Raw genomic sequence first — 10,353 nt, 5'->3', positions numbered from 1 at the left:
TGGATTTAGTAATATTGTTTCTATGTATGATAATTAAGTACTAAAGTTGATGTATCATCAAGCGAGGAACACAACAGAATTCTTGCATAACCTTTCACCAGCTCTGGCCCTGCACAAATGTGGCCATCTGGTTTCTAGTGGTTTCAGCTGGCTAATATGGGAGACAAATACACAAACTATCATGCAAAACATCTTTAGTTGATCTGAATGTTAGAATTATTTCCAGAAATAACAGAATCTAACTGGGCGTGGTCAGAGTGTCCGTGTTCAATTCATCTTCTAATAATACAGTTATGAGATGGTCCTGGCAACCAATTTATTTTTTTGAATGATTGAACAAATGAGATATTGTATTAAGTATAGAATTTTACCTTTGGACAGAACCAGGCAAGCCGTTTCCCCGTTTCCAGCCTTTGTGCTAAGCTAAGCTAACGCTGCTTGAATCCTTTTATTACAGACTGAGAGTGGTATTGAGCTTCTCATCTGACCCCCACCAAAAAAATAAAAATGTAATAATAAAATGTCAAATGATTCCTTTATTCACCTGAGATTTCTGTTGTATTCCTCTTCTGACTGAGGGCATATTTTTCATTTTATTTTTTATTTTGAAGTTAAGTTTGGGTGTATTTATAGGCTGGTCCCTTTTGTGTGCAGAATTCTGTACAGTCATTCACATCCAGTGAGCAATGCTGTAGTAGAACAAGGACTCAAGAGCTGAGCCAAACACAAAACATGAGGTCCTCAACATTAAAACTAATTAAAACTCCAATTGTTGAAGGCTGCTTGAAATTAGTTCCTGAAACACTAAGCTCTTTCGTTTCTCTATTTCTGTTTTGTTGCGTGTGTGTTTGCCTGTTTGCCTCCAGGTGGTAACTCACCTCCTCGTCAAACCAGTCTGACAGGACTAAACGCGATCACTTGTTCCAACAGCACACATCCTTTTTTATGCGGCACCATCCACACATTGTCAACTGTTCAATCCCTAAACACCTCTCCTCTGCCAGTTTTCGTAACATAAGCATATTGTAAAAAAGATAATGAAAATATTAAATGGCACCTAATTCTGCTATGGTTTGGTGACACCATGAACTACAACTCGAGAATAAAATGTCAGATTAGATTTGGAAACAGCGTTCCTATGTCTCAAACAAGGAGGTTCTCTAAAAGCTCAGGTATAGAGAACAAGCTGTCACACGCCAGGTGGGCGAATGAAGAATGTTTTTGCGAAACGCAGGAGCTGCAGTGATTGGCTGGGAGCGCTGTCAGTCATCCAGACTCGGCGGGCGCACCCATCGGTCGCAATTTACAAGTCGCTCTGGGGTTTCGGTGCAAACACGCACCAGGTGGCTGGTTCCCTGTTTCATTTGAAAGAAAACTCAGACACAGAAGAATCAACGAGTCAGTTTAAGAAAATCAAAGTGTCGACGATGGAGAGGAGGATGTCTACCTTGACTCTGCTGCTTCTGGGTGAGTAGACCTCCTGTGACAAATGATATTCGCTTTTTTCTTTTTGCGCCTTAACTGCCACACCCGTTTACGCACCATCAGGTAGCCTAACAATCTGAATGTGAACAGGCCTAGACAACCTGCCTATACACGTAGTCTGTCTCATTGGTTATAAAAAAAAAGAATGTAAGCAAAATGGAAATTGGAAATCATTGAAGTTGTCATCAGAAAAATTGCACTTGACTAGACCATTATTGTTTTCCTTTACGCAACCGTAGCTTATGTAAGGTTTTGTTTTAAAACATAAGCAAATGAGATTTGCTTTAAAATTGAGGTGTTATATCATAAAATACTTAAAATAACACAGGTTCAATTAACTTATTTTCACTTACTTTCTTGATTGCTTAAAGTATTTGGTCTATAAAATTCCACTACATGATTCCAAAGCTCATTGCGACATCTTAAAATGTCTTGCTTTGTTCGACACACGGTACAAAAATCTAAAGCTATCCAAAGATAATCAGTTATTGCCGTAGAAGGCTCTCAACACTTACACAGGTGTTTAAGTTACTGGTGTGTGTGTGTGTGTGTGTGTGTGTGTGTGTGTGTGTGTGTGTGTGTGTGTGTGTGTGTGGTGTGTGTGTGTGTGTGTGTGTGTGTGTGTGTGTGTGGTGTGTGTGTGTGTGTGGTGTTGTGTGTGTGGTGTGGTGTGGTGTGTGTGGTGTAAAATAAATAAATAAAAGCCTACATTTTAAATGTTACTTAATTATTAAAGTGTATCAGCAGAGATGACAAAGTACTCCCTTCCAGTACTGTAGAAGTACAGATAATTTGTTTAAAAAAATATTCTGGTAAAAGTAGAAGTACTGATTTACTTCTTCACTCAAGTAAAAGTAACAAAGTACTGGCTTGGTAATTTACTTAAAGTATAAAATTAAAAGTAGCCTTGCGAATGACAACATTATTAGAGTGCAAGTTGATAAACTTAAGTGGACATGGAAAAAAGGCTCTTTATGCCATTGGCTATATTTTAAATGGATTTCTGCTAATAGGCCTGTAACGTAACATAACATATAGTGAATATGATTATTGTGACAGAGACTGGGACTCCAGGTTGATACGATTCTGACTGAGCAGCAAGAAATGAATTCAATTGTGATCCTGTGAGAATTCACAGATCCAGTTTCTCTTTTTTCATATTTCCCTTAACATTTATATACTAAAGGAATCTACATGTACAGTACGTGTGTGCTAAAATATGGCTTCTGGAAAGAAAATAAAGGATAAAATATGAATTACTAAACAGACATTAATGAAGAAGATCCCTAGCACTTTGGCCAGGAGTTATTCTTGATGCCTACGATCTCACACATCTCTCTCAGATAAGGACAAGGATGACTGTTGAGTCATCTCGTAGTGGTGTGTCAAGTGCAACGTACAGAAGCCTATAGTGTAAATTCCCATCCAATTAAATTGAATTCTGTATTGCCAATAATAACGGTAACTCGGTGACATTTTTGGAAACTTGTTAGTGAGGACTAGATCAGGACTGCATTTAAAGCTGATTCTGGTTTTGTGTGTGTGTGTGTGTGTGTGTGTGTGTGTGTGTGTGTGTGTGTGTGTGTGTGTGTGTGTGTGTGTGTGTGTGTGTGTGTGTGTGTGTGTGTGTGTGTGTGTGTGTGTGTGTGTGTGTGTGTGGGTGTGTGTGTGTGTGTGTGTGGTGTGAAAGGCTAGCAAATACAACAACATAAACCCACTATTAATTACGTTATCTAAATTTCAGAGTAACTACTTCAGCATGTAAATAATGCACCTAAAATACAATCGTAAGCACCTTTTTGTATAAAACTAAAGTAACGAGGCAATTTGTAAAATGTAAGGAGTAGAAAGTACCAATATTCGTGTTTAAAATGTACGTAAAAGTAAAAAATTGCCACAAAAATAAATAGTAAACTAAAAATATCTGAAAAATCTACTAAGTACAGTAACAAAGTATTTTTACTTCGTTACTTCCCATCTCGGATCATCAGGAAAAATGTAGGCTACGTAAAGAATAAAAAAAAAATGCAGAAATATCTTTGTGTTTTAAAACGATCCAAACTGTTCTGGGGTTTCCTGCTAATCATTTTAGCTGTACTTGTAGATAAGCTGTCAGTTGAATGCAGTGTTAGATGAATGCAGCCTGGGTGTCGGACTGGGAGTGAAAATGGGACTGAGTAGCCAGGGCCCATTTGAGGTGGGCCCAAAAGATGCATAGCTGTGGATGCAGGGAGGGGCCCATGTTGGGCCCTGCCCCTAAATGTAGAGTAGTATGAAGTACAATGTTTCTCTCTGAAATGTAGTGGAGTAGAAAGTGGCATGAAAAGACCAAGAAAGTACAAGTACCTCAAATGTGTACTTGAGTAAATATAGGCTACATATCGTGTGGTGGGTGGTTTATTTCTGCCAATCTAGTTCAGCTGCTGCAACACTCACAGTGAAGACACAGGCTGTCATGCAGTCAGATTAAATTACGTTCATTATTCTCTTTTAATCAGGACAGTGCTGTCAGGTGTTGGTGCCGTCGTCGTGACCATCCCGCAGGCTGTGTATGAGGTTGCCAGGGGTAAGAGTGTCACACTGCCCTGCAACATTAAAACCCAAGGTACCCCAAACAAATCATCGTCACATGGTCCACTGTGGCTCTCACACCGGACGCTCAAGAGGTCAGACCAAAGTATACAATGTGTTTATGTGCCTATGTGTATGATTTTATATTATCTATCAGTTTGGAGATATATATCTTTGGTTTCTAATTTTTCATGATGCTCTCGTTGGGTAACAGGACGATGTCCTCACTTATTATTCGAATGATAGAACTACGGACTTCGGTTCGCTGTATGAAGGCCGGGCGTCCCTGGACGTAGATGCTACCACGACAAATGCCAATCTGGTACTGTCCTCCACCACACTAGATGACAACCAGAAATTTCAGTGCCAGGCCTAATTCAAGGTGACCTTAAGGGCACGCCTACGGCCTATACACGTCTGGTGGTTCTAGGTAACATTTCATTTGTTTTCCAGAAAAAAATTCTGTTTAATTATTTAAAAGTGGGTGAAAAGAGCTGTGTATTCCAGTTTCTGGCTTTCCATTCAGCATAATATCAGGTAGTGTATATAGGCCTACTGTAAGTATTTGTCATGTGTAAGCTCTGTCCGTATCATGTTAAGCATTTAAATTCTTAAATGCAAGCTGTTGCAACACATCATGCTTATAGCAAGATGTGCAAACAAATTTCATGACTCATTCTGTGTAATGACATTCTAAAAAGAAATACGATGCATGTGTTGTATGATTTATGTGTTGAGTTACATTAAACATGTTTATTGTAATTTTTAAGGACAAATTACACTTGTTTTCTTTCTAGTGGCTCCATCTACGCCCACCTGTATGACCCAGGGAAAGGCAGAGTATGGCCAGAACATCAACCTGACTGTGTGTCCCAGGAAGGGTCCCCGCCACCGTTTATACCTGGAAAAGTCAAGATGTCAAGAACAACCTCGTGCTTTCCCCCCCAGAACCACTGACCGTAAGTACTGTTTTTTTGTCAGGACTATTTGTCCTGGAAAAATAAATTGGTCAACTTTTAGCGTATAAAGGTTTACTTAGCCTACCTCTGCAAAAGACCGACCATGGTATACAAGTTGGAAGTTTAACCTCTGGGGCAGGCTCCGGATCAGCTTGATGTGGTCCACAGGGTGGTGTCTAGCACTCACAATCAAGACATTATTTAAAACACTGATGTTTTGAGGATCAACACAGTCTGAACACCAACAAAGAGTTAGAAGCATATTGGGTGATTTACAGTAGAACACCTAGCAGCCCTAACCTTTTGAATTGGGTTATTGAAAGAAACATGACTGTTAAAAAACAATCTTCTCAGTGCTCTCTTGTGGACAAAAATATTTCATGAAACGGGAACACTATTTTTGAAATGAACTCAAAAATTATACTGTATACAAGAACACTTTCTGGAACCACAGTTAACAACAGTGATTAATGATTGCGCGCTCTGGATTACATTTTTTTTTTTTTTTTTATGACCAGAATTTGTCTCTAAAATAATAACCCCCTTCTAGAAGAAATGTGTGTATGACTGCTTCTGTCTTTCAGAGGGAGGCATCCTGTCTCTATTCAACATCTCCAAAGAGACATCAGGATTCTTCATCTGCACCTCACAAACAAGATCGGCTCTGCTCCTGCAACCTCACCCTCGCAGTAATGCCGCGTGAGAGAGAAACTTCTTTTAGCAGTTTTCCATAACTGTCTGGGAACATAGAATTCCCACTAAACACATCTTTACAACACTGTATTATAATATGCATCCTTTCTTCTTCCTCTTCTACCAACTCTTCTTCCTTGTAGCTTCCATGAACATTGCCTCACTGCAGGAATCATTGGTGGAGTAATCGCTGCGTTGATCGTGCTCATCATCGTCATCTACTGCTGCTGCTGCCGGAAGAGAAAAAGGATGAGAATACGACATGGGTAACTATATTTCTCAAAGTCACCTGGCTGTTGAACAAGATGTGTGACGTGAACGGGGTGAACATCTGATGTAGGGCTGCACGATTATGGCCAACATGATAATCACGATTATTTTGATCAAAATTTTGATCGCGATTATTCTCACGATTATTTGTTGATTTTAACCAAAACAAATTTTGTCGTCACATAGGCTATTTATAACTGCGAGAGGGTGTGTGATGGACGCTACTTACAGAGAGACGGCTGATCATTATGAACGGGTCCAGCACGGGTCAACACGTCGGTGTATGAAATGTCTGTATCGTCAATGGGCTGCATTTTTATGAACTATGATATTCTCGCAATGGGTTCACATCTCTGGCCAGGTCCAGGTCCAGCAGCTCCGTCTCACGCTGTTACTCTACCAACTAAAGTTAGTTGTATTCAATAACTTCTTCTGTGTTCTTCGCCGTGAAGGCGCGAAAGCAGAGTTACCAGCGGAAACACTGGTACAAATACAGGTTTGCCCCTCATACTTAACAATATACAGATGTGTTAATAACAATTAAAACTGTAGACAAATGTCAGAAGTGTGGACCGGCGGCCGCTGGTGGCCGGGCTGCGCGGACAGTAGAGGAGGAGAGTAAAGGAGAGATTCAACACAGGCACTGTAGGAGCCCATTATATTGTTTATGGTTTAATTTATTGATTATTGTATTATGCGCTAATAGGTGGTGGGCGTTTTCATGACGGTTTGAGCGGAAGTGATATATTTGTTTGCTTCACCTGTGCACCTGGTTCTTTTGGGCTTTGACGGAGAGGGGGTGAAGCTGGGAGCGAACACTTTTGTTGACCGCACCGAGCACAACGCAGCACACCGTATAATGCAATTATTTCTACGCTACATTTAACAATTACATAAGGTAACAGCAATGTTCATTGTATTGTACATATGGAAGACGAAGAACAATAAAATAATTTGCAATACGATCAAGAGCGCGTCACAGGTGTGTGCATCTCTCAGCGTTTAGTCCCTCGCGGCAGCAGTCTTTTGGACTGCTTACAGCCGCAATATTAGTCAACAAAAGTTGATACATCAGAGTGGATCTACGGAAATGGAATATTCTCTGCGGATTCCTCGGATCACAACGGAATATATTTGATGTCGGAGGAGGAAATATTGAAGGCACGGAGCTCCGCTGTATTGGATGGCGGTGCATTCAATTGCGCTCCGAAAACAGAGACCGGGCCTCAAGCAGCACAGCCACGGAAGCGGTATGTTGTAACTTTGTGTCAATTAGTAGGCCTACTGTGTACACAGTGTAAATAGGTTACTGCCGCGTGTCTATTGGGGACGCATTGTTGGTTGCTTGTGTGGTTTATTGTCTTGATGTGGTTGATGAGGCATCAGTGGATTGCTTGATTGAACGGTGTGGATTATTGTCATTTGTGATACCTTGGGAAAAGGCAACAAGTGGATCATAAGCCATTTCAAAATCAATTTCAGAAAAGGATGGAAGGACAAAAAAGAGAAATCACACTCACCTCTAAAGCTTTGGAGAATAAAATTGAGAAACTTCAGAAAGAACGCAAAGGAAAGGTTCACAGAATTAAAGGTCTAATACAGACAATAAAGGATCTAATGCAAAATGATGACAATGCCTCACAGGTGAGATTTCATCTGGAGATTATGAATCAAATGGTGGATGAAGCTACTCAGTTGCATGAGTCTGTGATTCTTGTACTTCCTCAAGAGGAACATGAAAAACAAAATGAATGGTTTTCAAGTGTACTTAAACGCCATAACGGACTGCAAGAGGATGCAAAAGGATGGCTTTCTGAAACTGGGAGACAAAAAAGCAATACAATCGCCCATATTTCCACAAATGATGTTTCCCTGTCTGTATTACAAAAGGAACCACAGGAGCTGGATGTAAATCAAGATGAGAATAATTCTCATGTTTTACAACAATTGGGACAATTATCGGTCATACAAGATGAAGTTAAACCAAGTGACAGTGTGTCAAATACCGGAAGTGGAAGGTCTAATGGGAGGAGCTCGGCTGGATCAAGGTCAAGTATCTCAACAACATCGTCAGCACGTATTAAAGCTGAGGCCAACATGGCTGCTCTCATTGCACGACAAAAACTACTGAAGGATAAACATGAGTTAGAAGAAATGGAGGAGCAACTAAGGAAAAAAAAGGAACATCTTGCATTGGAAGTGGAAATAGCCGCAACAAAGGCTAAAGTGAATGTGCTTAGAAGCTCAGGAGGTTCTCGTGTTTCAATTCATCCATCTGTAAGGTCCAATGGCATGAATTCTTATTTTGAAAGGGGACAAATGAAAGACCAATTACTTAATGCTAAAGCAAAACCATTTGTGCCTGAAACAAATATCCCAATACCAGCAAAACCACCATGTCAGCACCACAGTAATCAGTCTGTAGCACTGGCGCCAAGCAACAATAATCACAGTCAAATAATTACGGTTTTGGAAAAAAAAATGAAATAACTGCATTATTGGTTCAGCACCAATCTCTTTCATTTCTGCCAAAACGAGATATTCAAGATTTTGATGGTAATCCTTTGCAATATCACACCTTCATAAGGGCTTTTGAACACAGCATTGAAGAGAAAACAGACAATCCTAAAGACTGTTTATATTTTCTTGAACAATACACCAGGGGCAGCCAAGGGAGCTTGTCAGAAGCTGCCAACATATGTCACATGAAAGAGGGTACGCCAAGGCAAAGGCCTTGCTACAAGAGCATTTTGGTAATGCACAGAAAATTGCTTCTGCTTATATGGAAAAGGCTCTTTCATGGACACCTATTAAGCCAGAGGATGTGAAATCTCTACAGGCCTACAGTCTGTTTCTGAGAGGATGTTGTAATACCATGGAAGAAGTTGAGTACATGGGAGAATTGAACATGCCTGCCAATATGTTGACCATTGTGAAGAAGTTGCCCTATAAACATAGGGACAGATGGAGAACTGTGGCATGGGAGTTGCAAGAAAGGCGTGGCAGGAGAGCCACATTTAATGACATCGTGGACTTCATTGAAAGACAAGTGAAAATAGCTGGTGATCCATTATTTGGAGATATACAGGATATGCCATTAAGGACAGCAATTAAGGATGTGAGGAAATCTAAGTTTGAATCTTACTCTAAAGACAAGAGAAGTAGCTTTGCTACCACCATTGCAACAGTGGAAAGGAAAGTTGAACCTGGACCAAAATGGAAGGAGAGGAGCTCATCTGGTGTAAAGGCTTGTATGTTTTGTGGAGGTGCGCACACCTTGGATCTCTGCATCCAATTGGAGAGGAGGGTGCACAATGAGAAAATTGCTTTCTTAAAGGAACATGGGGTGTGTTTTGGCTGCTTGTGCATTGGGCACATGAGTAGAGACTGCAGGAAACGTCTCTCATGCAAGGTATGCAGTCAGAGGCACCCTAGTGTACTCCATATTTCCCCAAAGGAGAAGGAAACAAATTTTGTGCAAGCCAAAGGAGAATTGGAGACAGCAATGAGCAGTGCTCTGATCTCTGTTCAATCAGTGGTCTAACAGGGGCCGGTGAGCAAGATTGTACACTCCCCATAGTTCCAGTTCAAGTAAAGTCCAAAAGGGATATAAGACCTTGATCACTTACGCTTTCCTGGATCCTGGGAGTTCAGCATCATTCTGCACAGAGCGGCTGATGAACAAGCTAAATCTCAGAGGAAGAAGAACAGGTATTCTTCTACGGACAATGGGTCAGGAAAAGGTTGTTGGAAGCCATATTGTTTCAGATTTGGAGGTAGCTGAATTAGACGGTGATTGTTTTTGTGACCTGCCTGATATTTATACACAGAAAAACATGCCAGTTCATCGAGGCAACATTCCTCGTCAGAAAGATCTTCAACGGTGGCCACATCTGAAATATGTACAGATAAGAGAGATTGATTCAGAGATTGACCTGCTGATTGGAACCAACGTCCCAAAGGCACTGGAGCCGTGGCAAGTTGTCCGAAGCATGGATGGGAGTCCATACGCAATCAAAACTATGCTGGGATGGACTGTAAATGGACCTCTCAAAGGTGACGGCAGTAGAGAAACTACTTGTGGACAGCCAGATGTCACTGTCAATAGAATCTCTGTGGCAAGTTTGGATGATTTGTGGAAGCAGCAGCTAAAGAACGATTTTCCTGAATGCAGTCAGGATGAGCAGATGGGGTTATCAAGAGAGGACGGTCAGTTCCTGGAATACGTTACAAAAACTGTCAAGTGGAAGGATGGCCATTACAGTATTGGATTACCGTTGAGGAAAAGGGATGTAAATATGCCAAATAACAGGAGAGTTGCCGAACAGCGTGCTCTGAGCCTGAAGAGGAGGTTCAGCAAAGATCCTTCATTTCA

General features: G+C 40.9%; 1 pseudogene; it reads left to right on the top strand.

Annotated features, from left to right (window-relative positions):
* Positions 1-1,262: 1,262 nt before the first annotated feature.
* On the top strand, positions 1,263-5,718 carry LOC116679878 (cell surface A33 antigen-like; annotated as a pseudogene).
* Positions 5,719-10,353: the final 4,635 nt, after the last annotated feature.

This window comes from Etheostoma spectabile, unplaced genomic scaffold (assembly GCF_008692095.1).
Source record: "Etheostoma spectabile isolate EspeVRDwgs_2016 unplaced genomic scaffold, UIUC_Espe_1.0 scaffold00018265, whole genome shotgun sequence".
In the NCBI taxonomy this organism is placed as follows: Eukaryota; Metazoa; Chordata; class Actinopteri; order Perciformes; family Percidae; genus Etheostoma; species Etheostoma spectabile.
Note: the sequence above shows the minus strand (reverse complement) of the source record. Positions and strands in the feature narration are given on the sequence as shown.